The following is a 19608-nucleotide window of genomic DNA, read 5'->3' as shown; positions in this document are numbered from 1 at the left end:
CTTGCTCAGATGTTTTCAGATATATTTGTAACAACGCAGAGTTGGGTTTATGTTTTCTCCTTTCAGCATTCAGTCTCTCACACACTGCATTTGTTTACCTCCTCTGGTCCACTGACCCGTGAGCGTTCTGCCTGCTGCAGTCCTCCCATATTTACAAGGGTCCGTTTGTAGAGCGTAAAAAACAGTGTTTTTAATCGTCTGCCTGCACAAACGATGGAGGATGGTCTGATGAATTCTTATCTAGTGTCATTACACAATCACAAGCACTGCAGCTATACGGCATGAAATCCAAGAAACTGAAATTATTTTTTAATTGAAAGCAGTTTTCAGCTTTTTATAATTTAAGGACCAATGGGCAAGCTTTTTCATGCAGTGACATTTCAAATGTATCTCTGCATATTTAACAGCTATTTCAACTCGACCCAATCAGTCATTATCAGCTGTCAATCTAGTTTGAGAAGTATGCAACCACAAGAAAGCAAACCTATCTGTGTTCGTTTTTGAAGTTGTTTAAATGTACAGTCTTTACTAAGAAAAGCAACACACTACCTCTGGTGAACTTAAAAAAAACAAAGCTGATTTTAACTGTAACCACACAACACTGCATTCTTACAGCTCACCACCCACTACTTTCTTTTCATGTTTCAAACTATTTAAAGCCTGGCTTCTTTAAATAATCTGCGTTAAAAAGCAGTTGGCTGATTAAAACTGTGAAAGACTTGCTGTGAGTGAATATGTGAACTCAACTATGAAAGAGTGAAGCCTTAGAAAACAAATAACCGCATGAAAAACCATGAGCACATTGTTTCCTTATTTATCATGTAATGATGCTCTTTCCAAACAGCCTGATGTTGAATGGAGATGAGCAACAGACTATTTTTTTCCGTGATGTTCATGCATTTAGGTATGTAGGCTTTGACTGTAATAGGATGAGTTATAGCCGAGATAATTGTCTCTATAGTGAGCCATGATCGCCCACATGCAGGGCGATCACACGCAGCAGGTGGGAGGTGAACATACTGTACCAACACTTAAACCCGAATCTTTGCACTGCATCTCCTCTGTAACAGGAATGTGGTCAAGCAGCAAATCTTATACATGAACAACAACTACGTTAGATGGTGTGTGAATTTGAGTTGTAGGCTCTTACATATGACTCTAAAGGTCTAAACTGTAAAAATGTTATTGAAAGATTTGGTTTTAACTAGGGATGCTTGATATTGGCTTTTCTGCCGATATCCAATATTGTCCAACTCTTAATTTCTGATACCGATATCACCCGATACCAAAATATTCAGGCTTTTTACACCAAAACTGTTCTGTAACGACATAACATATCTCCTTTTGTGGAACTAACACATTACGCCTAATTGCATTGTTATGCCCAACTGGATGCATACATAAAGGCAACATGGCTTTCCAAATGTACACACTGTTAGTGCAAAATAAGAGAACTTCAACTTAAGTTATGGAAAAAAGTGCCAATATGGCACTGCCATATTAATTATTTTTTAGAGATTTTAGAGAGAAACATTTTTGCCCCAAACAACACTACGGTTAATATAAAAACAAGGAAGATGCATATCTTCAGTCCAGAGTAGTGAACAAACATAGTCCTCTTTTGTTCCAAGTTCCATGAATGAGGAAATAGCCATACCTTAGCAAATAATACAATTATTAAATTATAAACTGGGCTCCATCGCCCTGCTCTCTCAAAATAGTGCAAATGAGAACAAGAAAGATTCTTCTTTAGATGGGAGATCAAATGTGATGTATTAAGGGAAGACGCCTTGTTTCCTCCTTGCATAACCAACGCTTTGCAGTCATTGCAAATTGCAAATTTACGATTCGTAGGTGACACTTGGAAATAGTTCCAAACCACGGACATCTCATGCATCGGGCGAGCAAGCTTGTTAGCCACGGTTAGCAACCCACGAGTCTAGCGTGTTGTTGTTATACGTTATCAAGCGCGCGCCTATAAAAAGTCCCATACTGCGTTCATGCAGGCTCGGAATTGCTAAAGCCTACCGAACAAACATCGGTTATAAAAACCCGATACCGATATGTCCCGATATTACATTTTGAAGTCAATATCGGAGGGCCAATAATACCAGAGGGTCGATAATATCGCCCATCCCTAGTTTTAACACATCCTTTGGATTCATTCATTTATGATCAATATTTTTGGGGCATTTTTTTGCTTTTATTAGATAGGACAGAGAAAATGTGGGGAGTGGAAAGTGAGGGATGACACGAAGGAAAGAGTTGTGGCCAGGAGTCCAATCAGCAGCCTGTGGGCACACTTAAACCGCTTTACCAATAGCCGCCCCATAATGAATGATTTTTCAGTCTTATTTAAGTTTTTTTTCCTACTTGTTTAAAACCTGCCTTGCTTGCATCTTGCAAGCCTCCGACTTCCTCCATTTCACAGAATACAACGGCCCAAAAAATCTTCCTCAGGTGAAACATGCTGAAAATGTCTATAAGTCTAAAAGTCTAAAACGAATGCAACAGTGGAAACAAGCTGCAAATTAATAAAGGTTCAAAAATAGAAATTCCTTTCATATATGTGTGGTGTGACAATCACAACCTTCCCCACATGTTTCTATCTTTGGGGTCCCTCCCCCAGAGATCCCTATCCCAAAGGTACAAGCAAAGGCTGTAGCCTGGAGACTTATTCTTCTGCAGTGGAAATCTGATAAACCTCCTTCATTCAACAGCTGGATTGGATGAATGCTCTCCATGCTGCAACTAGAAAAACTAAGATACAATCAAGCCAACTGTCCTGAAAAATATAATGCCATTTGGTCACCTTTCATTGAATATGTAAAGAACCTGATACAGATAACATATACGAAAGAAAAAACATTTTTAATCATTGATGATGATTGGTTGGCCTTGTCGGCCACTACTGCCTAAACATATGGGACATAACTCTTAATCATAACTCTTAACAATGGATTCTTCCAGTTCCAGTACATCTTGAGATGGTAAAAAATCTGGATATGAGGCCCTCTATAAGAAACAATAATGAAAAAATGTAAGATTTTATCCGAATACCAAAATTGTACTAGTTTTATTTTCTTTAAAGAATTTGTATTGTATGACCAAGAAGAAATATGCTAGATACTGAATCAATATTAACTGATCAGACTGTTCAGTTAATTGTTGGGGTGTTAATTTACTTCATTAAACAGAGCTCTGACACCGCTACTAAAACAGCAGACAATTTGACAACGAACAAAGAGAGGAGTCTTTTATCTTGTTAAGAAAGTGTCTCGTTGTACCTTCTCTTGCAGAAACATTATCTCTAGCTGACAGGTGAAAAATGTTAAGTTTGATGACAGAAGAAGAATTGTGACTTTTTATAAAGACTAAATGTCGGGCATTGAAGAGCTGTCGCTGAACCTGCCTGCGGCAGAACATCTGGTGTCAGTTTTAAACTCACCTCCAACAGGAGAGGAGGAGAGATGGGCGAGCTGCTGAGAGGGTCCTCCAGGTTGTATTATTTTAGTATCACTCAAATGAAAATTGTATGACCTTTTAACTTTTTGGACTGAGTTAGGATTGCTCTTAATTCCGTTGAACATTTTACAAAGACAATTCAGATATTCTATTCTATTCTAAAATGATTGTTGGTTAATACAAAATGGATTTACAATAAATTTGACAGGGCTACTATTAAATATTTCAGGATTTAGAGCGAGAAATGATAAAACATCAGTTATCAAGCTATGTTTATATTGTTGAAATTTAAATGTTTATTGAAAACCACTTTGGAAAAAGATCAGGTTAGACCCTTAATCCCTAAGGTTTAATATCTTTGATTGGTTTCTCTTTATGATCTGATCCATGCAATCATTTTTCTCACTTATTCACTTATATGACAATAATGATACTCTAGATACCACATGATAAGGCTTCAGGCTGAAATAGTATAATTCGGAAGAAAGGAACAAACAATATCAAACATCATCCCCAGATTGAGTAACAGATTGATTGTATCCTGATTGTGGAGGACTAGCTCTCTCCACATGCTCCCAGTATAGCAGGTGGCACTAATCCAGAGAGTCAAAAGGACCTTTGAAACCTGAAACCCCAACATGTTCACAAAACAGTGGCTAGAGACCTGTCAGGCCAGAGTTGGACATACGATGTGGGCTTGTTGGTTAAACACAAAATAAGTCTGTGTACCCTCAGAGAGTCTGATCCCTCTTCTGCTGGACCGAATATTTTGGATTCTTCAAGGCAGGAGGAGAATAAAATCTCACATTCTGGCTCGGACAAATGGCTGTGTCCAGCCAACCTTGGCTTCAGTGTGTGAGCTGAGGCGCAGCTAGCCGGGGCCGAGCACCGACATGCTCAGAATGCTGTGTTCGACACTGCTAGATAACCACCCTGTGATCCCTGCCCCCTGGAGTCATGAGCGTTTGCACACACTAACATTTGTGTGTGTGTGTGTGTGTGTGTGTGTGTGTGTGTGTGTGTGTGTGTGTGTGAGAAAAAAAACTAACCCTAGCATGTTTGCTCCTCAGCTTGCCCTCAGTGTGTTTACCGATCTCAAAGCCAACAGAGTAAGAGTCTTCACAGAGGGCTGCCAAAACACAGAAGATGGCATCCAGTGCTGTTACATGTGCCTGTGCACAAAATATCAAACCAGCCTCTCTCGCCCCTCTTTACCTACAACTAGTGCTGGGCAATACTGAAAATTATGTTATCACGATAAAATATTTCATATCAGTCGATATCGGTAATTATCACGATAAACTTCAAATCATTATTTCATTTAAATTTAAAGTCAGATTTTTGCTCCTGAGTGAAAGTTGAAGAAACCAGACAGTGTGTATCTGGATTAGTTTTCTGATGAACTTCTTGAATCCATCATTTCTCATTGTGCTAATAGGAAGCAGGTCTTTTGTGTTAATTCAAAAAATTCAACACCAATTCAAAAAAGATGATCTTTGCAGCATTAATAAACATGTTTACAGCCTGGTTCAAAAACCGGCTTGGCTCTACGTAGCTAATTTCTCTATCAACACACACTGTACGGGGGGTGAATTTTTTTCTAACGCAACGGTTCAGAAGATATTAAGATAACAAGTTTTTGCCCAAATAAGGACATGACTGACTTGACTCCCAGTCGGGAACACATGGCTGTTGGCTAGGAGGCTCAAACCCCGCCTCTTTACGTCACACTATGCCTGGTTGAGTTCCGCATTTCCAATATGGCTGCCGCCGTCGATTGGCTTCAAAACAGCGCTCAAGAACAGATGGGTGACATCATGGATACTACGTCCATATTTATACAGTCTATGATTATTGCCCAGCACGACCTGCAACAATGACTATCTGCTATTTTAATGTACAACAACATGGAAAATAAGTTTAAAACAGTGTGTTTGCATTGATATTACTTTGAAACTCAATGAATAAAACAGGAACAGAAAAACACATGCAGAAAATGCAATCGTCGACTAAGGGTAATTGTATATTGGAAAAACAAATGAACGAAAATGCAGACAACAGATAATTTCCACCTTGCATCAGTACTGAATAATCAACACAATCCATTAGCATGCTTCATAACGCAACACAAGTTTAAATAGCATGGAAAAATTCATGTAACAGGATATTATAATGTCTCACCAAACTACAAACTAAGCACTTCCACTATTTCAAAGTCCTTGCTTGAGAGCACAAGATTCAATCAGTGAATTCCAATGTGGAGAGAAGGAAGCACTTGCTATTCAGGCTTCATATCAGTCAGTCAGCCTCAATCTCTGTCTCCTCCTCCTCCTTCTCCTCCTGCAGCCACAATAAGAAGACCCATACATGTGGTGATTGTGTACAAGCCTCTCCTGTGCTGCATGTGCATGTGTGCGTTGGTTTTTACGCCATTATCTAGACAGTGGAATGCATGACGTGTTTCAATCAAGCGAGGGCCCTTCACCCGGCACCGGCTCATCAGCTTTACCCCGTTTTGATTTCTGAGAGCTCCATCAACATCTGTCTGTCACTTCAGTCAACACCTGTGAGAGTGCAGTCACTTCTTTATTCCTCCATCATTCTCTGTTCATGAGCAGGACTTCCCCTGCCCCTGCACTGATTCGCTGTGACCTCAAAGCACCCCGACACCCTGAGAAATCAACTTGCAGAGCCGGGGTCTCAAAGTGCTGGAAGATGGAGACACCAAAAAGGCAGAATAAACCAACCACTCCTTGAAAGAAAGTGTAATGCATCTAAGTCTTGACCTCCAGACTGACTCTGTAATCAAACCTCTCACGAACACTTTCTCTCTCTCCTGTAATCCTTCGCCAAACTTTAAAGAAAAAACCCAGACTTATGTGAAGCAGCCCCTTACATGCTGGGTGAAAGATGCTGCTTGAAGCAATAATGTCACCTTGCATCTCATTCCTGCGCTGCACACTGCCAGCGCAGCATATCATCGAGTGAAGAGTTGTTGGTAATTTACACTAAATGCATCATCACATTCATTTTTGAAGTAAATTCCAATTAATGCTGCAGTGGACAGCAGAAGCACTGCTCTGTGTGTATACCTGAGGGACATCAGCACTCCTGGAGAGCCTTTTTAGTTTTAGTGAGAAAGTCTAGTCGCTCAGAGTTTGTTCTCAAAGTTAACCACTTAGTGTGAGGTTAGGACAAGCGGCAACCTCCGGTCTAAAAATATTAGTCCAATGCGGAAGTGCTAAAAACTGCAGTTCATCGAGGATCCGCTTGAGGTTGGCTCCAGAAGTACCGGAAACCACATACACACCAATTCAAAAAAGCCGATCTTTACAGAAGAAATAAACATGTTTACAACCTGGCACAAAAGACGAGTGTAGTCTGGATAGCTCATTTCTCGATCGACACACACTGTAGGGGGGGGGCTGAATTTTTTTCTAATGCAGCAATTTCAAAGATATTGAGATTACAAGTCCTCCAATGAGAGGCACAGCTTACTTGATTCAACACTGTAGCTGTTGGCTAGGAGGCTCAAAGCCCGCCTCTTTACGTCACACTCGCTCGACAGCAGCAATATGGCTGCCGCTTATTATTGGCCTCAAAACAGCGCTTCAGAAGCAGGTGGGTGACGTCACGGATACTACGTCCATATTTTATACAGTCTATGGTTTAGGATCACCGAAAGAAGCATTAACGGCAGAAAACCATGGATGTAGTCTCTGTGGTTTCATCCGCTGGTCTGTGGAGAGGCGTTAGGAAGCCTTATGATGGGGCCGCCATGTTGGAAGTGAAGATTAAACCTAACTAAATAACTCTTAGCCTTTAAGTCACCATGAGGAGTTTTTGACTATTGTGAAATAGAGCCACTCTTATACCGTTGCCTCTTCATGTTAGAAACTCAAATTAGCAGCTACAAGATGAGTTATTTATTGATACTGATTTTGCTGCAAAAAAACCCCCAAAAAGTAAATTAAGAGTTAATAATCGGCACTCTCCCAGAAGTGGTTATGATTAAAACTCTGCTGGTTGAAGCAGGTTTTTGGCAGCTGTTTTATTTTTTTTATTTTTTTACATAATGTTTCAAAATCAAGTCTCATACTCAGAGGTGTCAAAAAGTATTCACATTCATTACTCCGGTAGAAGTATAGATAGTAGGGTTTAAAAAGACTTCTGTAGAAGTTGAAGTATCAGCTCAAGTTTTTACTCAAGTAAAATTGTAAAAGTACTGGTTTCAAAACTACTTAAAGTATCAAACTAAAATTAATGTAAGGGTAAAAAATGCCATTAAGGACAAAAGCTTAGGCTGCACCACAGGGGCCTATAGTGCACTACCCTACCTCCCAAAAAAAAACATGTTTCTAGAGGCTATAATGACTATAATGTTATATTAATATGTTGGCCGTTGTTTACATCCAATTTCTGAAAATTCAGTGACATCTGGCACAGCCACGCAAGGTAGTACCTACTGCCTACTACATCAGTAGGTAGTATGTAGCAGGCCGTTTCAAAACAGCCATAGGCTTTTGCATCAAGTGGACACTTGATGAACTGCATTTTTTGGCACTTCCACATTTGCTTCATTCTTTAACAGCTGAGGTTGCCACTCGCAGAAAACACATGTCCTAGATGCATTGTTAAATTTCAACACTACAAGCCACACATCCTTGTAACAGAACAACTGGCAGTTCTTCTGTCTGACCTTACAGCCGAGTCAGTTCTCCAGTTCCAGCAGAGTGGCTCAGCCGTATGTGCGACGTGCACCCAAACAAAAAGCTGGTTGCTGAGGGGCACAGAACAAGATCATAACCCCTTTAAATGTCACTCCCTCAAGCTCTCCTTCCACTGTGGCCAAAACCTGGTTTGGAAAACTGGGCCTTATGTGCCACAAGCACACAGATGTGATCACAAACCAGAACCTCAGAGAAGCAGAAGGTTTCTGAGTTTGTTCTGATTTAGAGAAGACATTAAAGAAATTGAAGAAAGACCTTCATGTGGAGGTCATGTAAGGTACATTAATGGTATAATGAAAAAGGGTTTTCAAGCTAGGGAGCTAGGGATTTACACAAGAGAGACTGGTTACTATCTGGATACGTATCTTCCTTTCTAAGCGAGATGAGCAGACCAACTCGCTGAAGCCAGCTGGAGTTTCCTATTTGAGTTTGTGCTGATGAAGGGTTTCCTCTCAAGAGTTAACACACTAAATATTTTGCTTGCCTTCACTGTCCTCTCAGAGATCTACATAAATCAACTCTAGAAGATAATCGTAAATATGCTAATAGATTAAAACCTCTGACTTGTGTGATTTCTGCCATCAACTACAGATTCATGACAATTCTGGAGATATACTGCACAAAGCTTTTTCAATTCGAGGCCTGTTTATGTATGTAGGTTATAATAAAGCCTCCTTTGAATCCACATTTTCCATTTCAGAAACGCACGAACGCACGCACATGCACACACACGCACGCACGCACGCACGCACGCACACACACACACACACACACACCACACACACACACACACACACACACACACACACACACACACACACACACACACACACACACACACACACACACACACACACACACACACACACACATCGCCACATATAGCAAAGCAGCTATACGGTACTTCCTGTCCTTGTCAACCTGATTATTTCATTTTCAGTGCCATAAAAAAAGAAACGGTAAAACAGCATTTACAGCAAAGCATTGCACAATGTCATGTTGCCTCGATCACTTACAGATGGAGCTTCTTGGTTGTAATGAAATATTGTTTTCAGTTCAACCCCTGCTTCAAGCGTAGGGCAGCTCTGTTCTCCTACAATGACGATGATGAGTTTCATTATTTCCACTGAAACTCCATTGAGACAGGAAACACGAGAAGAGATTGTTTTGACACCTCAGACTCTCGCAGTACCTGTGTTGTGTTGTGTGGCACCACTACTGGTTTGACTGTGTGCGTGGGTACATGCATGCACACTAAAGTGGGAGGAGAGGGCAATATCACATAACCTTATTCTTAATTTAGCATGTGAAGACAATATGTTAAACCTATAAACTGTAAGCTTTTAGATACAACAGAAGATGATTATATCTGGTGTAGGGATACATCGTGATTTGTAAGCATTCTAATAATGTTTTAATAATTTAAAATAGTTAATAGTTCATGTGACTGTAACCTCTTCTTTTTTGTTATTTTACTAGCTACCCGGTTTTATGCGGTACAACTGCCTGACAGTGGTTGCAGGGCCTCTGAAAGCTGTGCACTTTTTTACTAGGGATAGACCGATTATTGCCGCAGATATTCCGCATTTTGACACATATCGGCATCTGCCTTTTTTCTTTTCTTTTTTCTTTTTTAAATCTGACGGCCGATAAGAGATCAGGGTCATTTTGGCTCATTTCTTCTGCAGTTTCTCATCACTGGGGACAAGCTGCATCCGCTGTGGCCCCTACAACTATTAGTGATTAAAAACTCATACAACCCCACTTCAAAAGAACTGAAATATCCCTTTAAAACAAAGATAAGTGAAAGATTAACATTTCAGTTATATTGAAATTTTAGAAAACTTTAGGGAGCTATCTATTTGTTTAAGTTTTCATTGAACTTTATAAGACATGCTGCTGAGCCTGGGAGCTCCCTGCACTTTGTGTTAGAATTTTAAAACAAAGATGTCAATTGTCTAAGATAAAAAAAAACCTTTAACATGTTGCAAATCTGAAAAGCTGTTTAATATACATATGCTCAAAGGCATTTAAACAAAGTTAAGTGTTGGAGTTTGTATTATTCAAAATTTTGACAACAATATTTTACCTTTTACTGCAAATGAATATTGGCTCCAAATATCGATTATCGACCTCCTTGACTACTAATAATCGGTATCGGCACTGAAAAAAAATATATCTGTCTCTTTTTTTTACATTTAATAACAAAAGACTTCCATAATAACATAATAACACTCCAGATAACATAAGAAACAATAAGTGCCAGTTGCCAGTAAAATGGGTGCGACTCTGTGAGATTCAGAAGTGAAGATAAACGCAGAGACTTCGGCAGCACAGTCATTAAATGGGTTTCTCTCTCCTCATGCCTGCAGGGGGGCAAGGAACTAATACAACAATCTGCAAATAGTTAGCATTGACTATTGAATAGTATTTTTAGGTATACACTTTGTCTATTTTCAAATATCGACTCGCTGAATTAACTATATGAAATAAGCCCCCTTGGATGTCACTCACACTTATAATGGTAATAGATTCCCATACTTAACAAGTGTAAGGAGTCAATCAAAATTCAATGTAATTCTGATTTCAATGTAATTTGCAATCTTATTGAAAATGAATTATTATTTTACTTTTATTTATTATTATTATTATTATTATTATTATTATTATTATTATCATTTTCATTGGTTGTTGTATATTACTTTATCCATCTGTCTTGTTTTTTTTTCTTTTCTTTTTTGTTCATATTTCAGTATTTGAAAAAAACAAAAACAGCAAAAGAGGATTCAGAAAAAAGCCTTTTATTTAAACTTTTGCTCCAGCGTGTTTATCAAATGCTTGGTTTTCTCAACAGAAACTGGCTGTACGTCTTTGGGTGTATATTCAGTGATACATCTCGTCATCTCCGGAGCTCTCATTATGGGGAACTGAGTCTGTAAACGAATTCTTTAGAATATTTCGGCCTGTCTTGATTGTTTTCCTTGCATCTTCTCAAACATTTCTCAGTTGACAATGAGCAAAGTGGCTTCTCATATTATCCGTATTCCCCGACGAGTAGGTCCCTGCAGTCTGGCAGTGTCTGCATATTATTTTTTAGTTTTTCTGTCACCTTTTCTCTTTCCTTATTTCTTGACACAAGGAAACGAAACTGCTTCCACACATCATATTTAAAAGCAACTACAGCGTCCACAATCAACAGAGTCTCTCTGTTCCTCGCAACTAGTGTCCACCAGTGTTTGCAGTAGTAGTTCTGAGGCAGCGAGCAGAGTGCAAAGGATGATGGGCAAGCATGGGACAATGGTCACTGTAGTTCCTTAATCTGCTTCACTGCAGCTTGAAACAAAAGCACACATTTTGCCCAGAAAACACATTAGTTCACATCATCACAGGTCAAAGATGGTATTGAGACACACGTTTCCACAGGATCATGAGATGGATGATATCATTGCTATTTTAGATTATAGTGCAAGAAAGAGGAGGTGACCTGTAAAACCACAAGTTACTGAGAATCCCAAAAACAGAAACGTTTCAACTTCCCTTTGAGTCAGCAACCTTTAAGGTTTCATCATTTGGGTAGTTGCACCCAGTATGGATCTGCAGATCAAATGATTCATGGTACCACTTCCTAAGGAGGAAATAGTAGTTTAATTACAACTTACATGTAGATAAATAATTAAATATCTGAGTTTTCTACTGTTAAAAAGCCAAACAACACTCAAAATGTTCAGTTCTGTGTCCCAGCCCTCCTGTGTGATTTTATAAAGATGGTTCAGTTTTGGAGTTGTGATAGTGATACCAAATACAAACCTTTCTGCCTTTGTTTTTAACTAAAGAGAGCATCCAATAAGTGAGCCCACACATGCACAGATACACAGATACATGCACAGAGGCAGTGCTTGTAGACACCCTATCATGCCACATTTTATTTTTTGCAATAACATTTACCTAACCGGGATTTTTGCCAGTTTCCTATGAGGCTGTATTTTACAAGCTACTACTTGTTTCTCACAGTTTGTGGGAAATCTATTTGCATTTCCTCAGCCTGAGGAAACAATCCTGAATTCAGACCTCCGCTGAGTTCCTCAGATGTGCACAAGTTGGACTCAGACAGCAGAAATTCTTGAGTCACACTATTGAGCAAAAAAAAAAAAAAAAGCTGAAATTTAAAATCAACTCTGGGAACTTGTTGGTGTGAGAAGCCGAGACTGTAAACTACACCATTTATAGTTTTAAGTATCCATGGATGTTATCTATAATATTACATTTTTTTAAAGGCTCAAGAGATGCCAATAACTGTAGAGACACAAGTGCGACAAAGAAAAGTGCACCTCAAGATGTTAACACAAGACAGAAACTGAATTCAACCACAAGGCCCTAACTGCGTCCTTGCACTTTACTTTGGTCAGTTTAGCCGAACGATTAGCAACTCAAATGGAACCAATGAAAACCACAATAGTCAAATGTCTGACCCACAACTGTGCCTCTTAAGGAAACAAGAACAGACTACAACTCAACAGCTGAAGGAAGGAGCAAAAAGTAGCATACAAAAACCTGAAGTATGTGTAAGTTACTCCAATCACACATTGAAACAAGACGGTGTTTGATCCCCCTAATAAAGTAAAGAAAAATCGCTTATATGAACTTTAAACGAGGATCTGTTACATGATCGTCTGATATGAACTTCAGTGTTTGCCTCTTTAAAGAAAAGCATAATAACTTCTTCTGATGGGTGCTCTCCAACCTGACCTCAAGTGCACCCACAGAGAGGGCGTCCAGTGGGTGTGGGAGCACTGTGGAGGAAAGATGTTTGCATCAGACTCAGACCTGTATCAGGCGACTGACATGCGTAATGTTGTAGTCACTGATGAAACAAAAGAAATGTGTTTCCCTTTAACAGTTCCAGGATTTTGGAGACCCTGGGGTGAAGTGATTTACTGAACTGTCTGAGGTATATTAGTTTAGATTGTGATATTTTTGTTGGTTTCTTTTGCTAGTTGAAAAAAAAAAGTTTCTTGCATGAGGGTGCACATATAGGCTGTTTTCGAAACTGCCTACTATACTAGCAGTACGTACTGATTTGGCCAAAATTCAGTATGTAGTATGTATTATGTGAAAAAGAGCAAAATCTGCAGTATGTCAAAACTCCCAAGATGTCTACTGAGTCGGGAAAATTTCACAGTATGCATCGGACCCTTCTGCCTTGCGTAATGTTTCCCATAATGAACAGCGCTCGTTCCACTTTTTCTTTTTCCTTCTTTTTTAAGGGGGGAAATCCATTTTGGGTAATGTGAAAGTTGTTGAATTCCATATAAACCACTTCTCAACTTTTTAAATCATTAGTGATGCTAAATAAGCAGTTTCTCTATCAGCTTGGCCGTTGTTTACTTCCGCTTTCCAAAATCGGAAATTCAGTGACGTATGACCCAGCGTGCTGCAACACAGATCGAACAGAAGAGTCATACTACATACTAAATTCAAACGCAGTATACATTAGTAGTAGTATGTGGCAGGCCGTTTCGAAAAACAGCCATAGTGCTGCTTTTTTATGTTTAAAAATATTCAGCCATTCTGTAATAGTTTCTTCAAACAACAGTTTCTCTCGTTATTGGCATAGCTAGCCTGCCCCGCTGCTGTGTGGAGAATAATGCTTTTATGACTTGCAAACTTTAAACAGCAATTCAGATCTTACGTTGAGGCACTACGTTTTAATGACCCCAGCATAAATACAGGTTAGCTATAGGACATATCATCCATGTGTGCATTCTATTTTAAAAGCATCATGGGACTTAAATACGACCAATCTTTTATTCAACACATATGTTTTCATCTTCATCTGATACATTTCCAATATAGGATCCATCTGACAAGGGACTTCAGATGGGGTCCAGATCCCAACACTCAGACAGTATGTAGGTGGGCGGATGGCCAATAAGCCCATGGGAGCGCGTGGGAGAGGCCTTAAAAAAAGATGTGGGAGGATGTAGCTGCAGGGTGAACAATCAGCACAGACCTCCACCATGTATTTTCATAAAATGAATACAACTCTGACAATTCAGTATGAGGAACTATGACTGTTATCAGACGGTGGTGTCAAAATAAGTTCCATGCAAATCTCATTAGATGAAAATAGTGTTGAAAACACATGTAGGTTTCTGTACTTGTTGACCCCCTTGAGTCATCACAGACTCTTCTTTTTAATCAGCCCAGAGGGCAGATGTTATAAATATTTATTTGACTCAGATAGAGTGATTTGGTCCTAATGTTTGATGTGATGTGCTGCATGTTGTGGAGTCAAGATGACAAGGAGATAGCGGTGTCAGACAGCAGGGCATTTGTTTTGTTTACTACCAGTTGATGTAGAAAGGAAGCACAACAGGGTGGTGAATAACCTGTACTTCCTTTTTTTAACTCCTTCAATGAGGGAAAAAAAAACCTGCAAGACAAAATGGAGATACTCAGAGTTTCTAACTAATGCAGCTGGGTGTTGCAGAGAATAGGAGACCTGACCTCTTTTTCTGAATGAATGAAAATGACCTACAGTGCGGGCCTGCATGAATCTAAATTGAGTCACCAAGGGTATCCTGTGCAACAGTGTTCTGTTTGATTTCAAAACTGCTCCCTCGCTGATTCGGGATAGGACAGGGAATGGCTGTGCGCACTGGGCCTTGTGGGGAGGATGCTACAATGGCAGACGTCTCCAGCAGCAAGCCTGCTCCTGAACAAGTGGAGCAACACAAATGCAATTAGGAGCAGGAGGCAAAGACACACGTGTGTGTACATACGTTTATAGGATATGGATATCACAGAGGATATCTTCTTGGCACACTATAATGTCCATCGCCGGGGGCTGCCTGTCACATGACTGATTAAAGGCAGGGAATGTGTACTGTAAAAATGTGTATCTGCATGAAAAAGATTAAGGTTTAGTTTTCATCAAAAGGTTAAACATACCCTATTTGTGAGTAAGAATACAACTTCATTGATCACCTTATCTTGTTTCACCATTAACGCCATAACAACACACCGCCATAACAACACATCCTCCTATAGGCAGCGGGAGATTATACTCATCATGCTCAACCACATATTCATATACGGGTGTCCATACACATCATATTCATATTTTGTACTTTTGAATTCTGTTGATGTAAAAACTGGATTTATATTAATTGTTAATTTTGTATATTCTTATGTTATTTAGTATCAACTACTTTCTTTATGTGTCAATTTAGTATTTTTTAATTAATTTTTGATACTTGAACATTATTTGGGTGGAGGCTTCAAATAAGCTCTCTGAGTTTCTGCCTCTTTCTGCACAGTATATTATTTATCTTCCCTCTTTTTGTGTGTGTATTTTCTTTTAATTGTGCAAATAAATAAACATAAACATATACATATTGTGTCTCTATATTGCACGTTACCTTGGCGTGGCATTTTGTCAGAGCATAACATCATGGTATTAAATTGAATAAAAGTTAAAAGGTATCACAGAGTTTCACTCAGTGTTATGTGCTTCTTCAATTTAGCATCTGGACTCTGCAGCTTGATCCTCTAGTGTCAGATGTAAAAGAACAGGCTGTGCTCTGAGAGGTTCATGCCTATGTTTAGAAATCAAACAACCCCTACGACTTAATTCTGAAGTCCAAGCACAACTTAAGGCTTTATCTTGCGACTGCTATATGTTCACTTAAGGATATCTGTTAACTGAACATCCTCAAGTCTCTCTTCAAATGCATTTAATTCAAAAGAGGACTTGGAGCTAGTGTGTGTGAATTAGTATGACATTAAAGGTGAAATAGGACAATCATCATATAACTGACAGGCGTCACTCCCTGCCCCCTACTTCCTTGTCTCTTTCTGTTTCCTCAGTATGGCTCAAAGTGGAATTTATTTGCTCCAGTATCTTACAAACATGTCAACAGACTACAGTTGGGGCATACAAACACCATTCCAGAAACCTATAGGCCTGTGGGTCCTTCAAGCTACAGATTCATGCCAGAAATGATCTCACATAACAGACACGTCAAACACAAGCTCCTGCCTAGCAAACAATGCGAGTGTACTATGAAAAGGTTCATAAATCAAGATTAAAGGCTTTTTTTTTCTGGTCAAAGTATTACAACACATCTGTGGTATGAAGCCTCAGCTACCACCACCTCATTAAAGAGAAAACTGGAGGTTTCTCCAGCTTAATTGCACAAGCCTTAGGACCTGATCTAAAAGTGATTAGGAGGTACATTTCATATCGCCACCTTCTCAAAAACACATCTGAGAGAGGGTGGGAGAGTGTTTTCTCAAACAATATTTATCAAACATCAAGGCTAGTGTACAGACACAAGGAACCATAGTGTAGTGACTCTGACAAGGTGACCAGCAGCACCCCTCCACCCTCCCCTGTCTTTTCTGAGAGGGGACCCTCTGCCTGCCTCCTTGGCCTCTAGCTGACCTCCCAGGCCTGCAGACAGAACACTTAACATTGCTCCCCCACCTGTAGAGATGTCTGAAGAACATGGCCCACTTCCAAGCATACAGTGATTGGACCATGATTACTATGAGCACTTGACTCATTTCATCTCCCCTGAAGGACTAAACTTTGGGGGAAGAGACAGGAGATTTAATCTCCCTTTACAGGTGATTGTCAGGGTCCACCAGATCATTTCTTTACATTCCTGTCAAATGATACCACAGAGAAAAAAAAAAAAACATTGCTGCTGGGTCCTCCGGTTCAAACTTCAAAATGATATTTAAATAATGCAACCAGTGTTCTCGTTTTATTACAAAGACAGCTTGTGATCATAACTTTTTGCGGCTTCACTTTTTGAAGTAGATAGTGGGCAATTGGCACAGATGTTTTCAAAGGAATGTCATTTTGTATCAGTGGAGGAGCAGTCTGATAAAGCGCCGCTGCCACAGTGACATGAAAGCCCAACTGGGTTCAACAACAACCGTCATCTCTGCTCTGCTTTTCTGTAGCTAAATGCCAGTGACAGGAACAGAATTCACTGTGGTAACTGATCAGGTGCCAAGCGCCCTCTCCCCAGTGCCCTGCTGCACTGAAGCCCTCTGTGGAGCTGGCATGGCCTGGCTTGGCCTGGCAGCCACGGGCCCTGCTTTGTATCTCTGCCCCGTCTACTCAAGCTGTCTCCAAATCAGACTCGACGACGACTGTCAACTGTCCATCTCCACAACGCAGGACAAGCATTTGGCCTTGGGTGATAGGTTGGCTGAATGAAATGTAAAGGTTATACAGGAAACAACAAGTTGATTTGATGAAACCATCATCTTCCAGGCGACCAGGAGGAAACCATGGCAGAGTTTTTATCACTCCTAATGTATCCTGCTTCAATAAAACCTGATACATGAAATGCTTTATAATATAGGTCTTTGTCAGGGGACAGGGATGTGGATTTTAAATGTCATAGCAAAGAATGAGTGGCCTCTTGTCTTTACAGACAAGCATAGTAGGTAGATATTGTGAATCAGGCCAACAGTAAAAGAACCGTGTATACTATATAGGCAGCAGATTTAACCTGGCAGTGGTATCTGCAAGGATTCCTTCATTTTAGGATACACAGTTAGTTAACTGATTCAAACATAGCCTATAGCTGTTCTGTATTTCACTACCATCTGGTTCAAAATACACTGAAGATTAATATTCCATGTCTGAAAAAAGAAGCCTTCAAGGCTTTGTCGCCTGAATAAGCTAATGGGCTATTTGTTTTAGGATAAGCTATCATCACTGAATATACTCTTGATTAATATTACATTGCTACTGTATATTCCTGCATCTCAAAAGGTCTGTGACTAAGCATACAGACTCAACACCACATCCATGTTTACAGCATTGTAGTCTGAGTCTCCGGCTAGAGTCTCACCCCAAATCGTCGATGAGATTTGTGGCCTCGATTCATTTGCCTTCGACCTAAAATAAAAAAAGGTATTCGCACGGAACCTGAAGTTGAATGCATCGAGGCACGTACTCGCATAAAAGGCAGGTGCACCTGTCTGCAGTGGTAGCCCATTGTGTTCACTATCAAATCAGCCATGAATCGGCCCTGTCGCGCCGCATGTGGAGAAGATAAAAACATGTCTGTGTCTTACCGTTCTGTTCTCAGTCATTACTCCCCCATCATCCTAAATGTTTTCAGTCCAGACCTCTGACGAACCGTTAATTCCTATCAGACTGTCTCACTCTCCCTCTCCCTCGCTCATCCCCATGTCATATTTCTCCGCTGCAGCAGAACAAAGCCACGCCTCCTCCGACAGCCGCGTGACGTCAGCCGGCGAGGAACTTTGGTACACGCCCTCTGATGCCAGGGATACACTTCCGGTGTGGAGCCGCGAGAGGCCGCTGTTCCGTAACAAAAAACAGCTTCAACTTGATTCACTGAAGTATGAGACAGAGCAGTCCAGACCTATTCAAAGTAAGGAAATACTAGACCAGGGGGGTTGTGAGATGTCCTCCAGAATTTTTTTTTCTTTAAATAGTACATTTTACGCATTATAATAATAAAAAAAGTAGCTAAACTTGAAATAAAACCTTGAAAATAGAAAATGTTATGACTTTTCTGGCTTTCTTTTTGCCAGATGACTCCTAAGTTTAGGGTTAGTGAACAGTTAATTATCAAAAGCATCAGTAGCAGTAGGTTAATTCATAAAGGCACAGGAAACACAGACAAATGCTCATATAGGTAGGCTAATTTTCTGCAGACCAGCTAAATGAAGCCACATTAAATCACTTTGAGGGACAGTGGGGGTTGTGAGATGACCTCCAGAATGTTTTTTTTTTTTAAACTTATCTCAAAATAGTACATTTTACCCATTATAGTAAAAAAAAATAGACAAAAATAGTAGCTAAATTTGAAATAAAACATTTAAAATACATAATGTTATGAGTTTTCTGCCTTTCTTTTTGCCAGATGACTCCTACGTTTAGGGTGAGTGAACAATTGTTTCTAAAAAGCATCAGTAGCAGTAGGATAATTCATAAAGGCGCAGGAAACACAGCCACATGCTCATATTGGTAGGATAATTTTCTACAGACCAGCTAAATGAAGCCACATTAAATCACTTCAAGGGACAGTGGGGGTCGCAAGTCTTTGGAACCTATATTTTGGGGGTCACTTGCCAAAAATTTTGGGAACCCCTGTACTAGACAAACAATGTTAAGAGTGCCACTGAGTTTAAGCTGTATTATTCAGTGGCCCTGAAGGACAAAACAAATTTTCAAAAGTTGAAACACTTACAAAGTTGGAGACACATTTACATTTTGGAAAACATTTTTACATTTTATAAAACAAAATTAAATCAGCAAAACACTTTTACCAAGGCCAAAACAAATTTACAAACGATGGAACACTTTTACCGTTAAGTCTGACTCCTTTTAGCCTGACTGTTTAGCCTGAGGCTATGT

At 39.8% G+C, this 19608-nt stretch overlaps 1 protein-coding gene across 2 annotated transcripts in view; it reads right to left on the bottom strand.

Moving 5' to 3' along the window:
* otud7a (OTU deubiquitinase 7A) overlaps positions 1-19608 on the bottom strand; it is a 58087-nt gene that overhangs the window by 36437 nt on the left and 2042 nt on the right. Inside the window, exon 2 of one of the 2 annotated variants that reach the window (XM_034685644.1) lies at positions 18297-18546. The exons of the other annotated variant lie outside the window; for it this stretch is intronic. The gene's annotated coding sequence lies outside the window, so the exon portion shown is untranslated. The remainder of the gene's footprint in view (positions 1-18296; positions 18547-19608) is intronic. 2 annotated transcript variants of the gene reach the window in all.

The sequence above is a fragment of the Notolabrus celidotus genome, chromosome 6 (genome assembly GCF_009762535.1).
Source record: "Notolabrus celidotus isolate fNotCel1 chromosome 6, fNotCel1.pri, whole genome shotgun sequence".
NCBI lineage: Eukaryota > Metazoa > Chordata > Actinopteri > Labriformes > Labridae > Notolabrus > Notolabrus celidotus.
The sequence above is the reverse complement of the archived record's forward strand: the minus strand, read 5'-3'. Positions and strand labels throughout refer to the sequence as shown.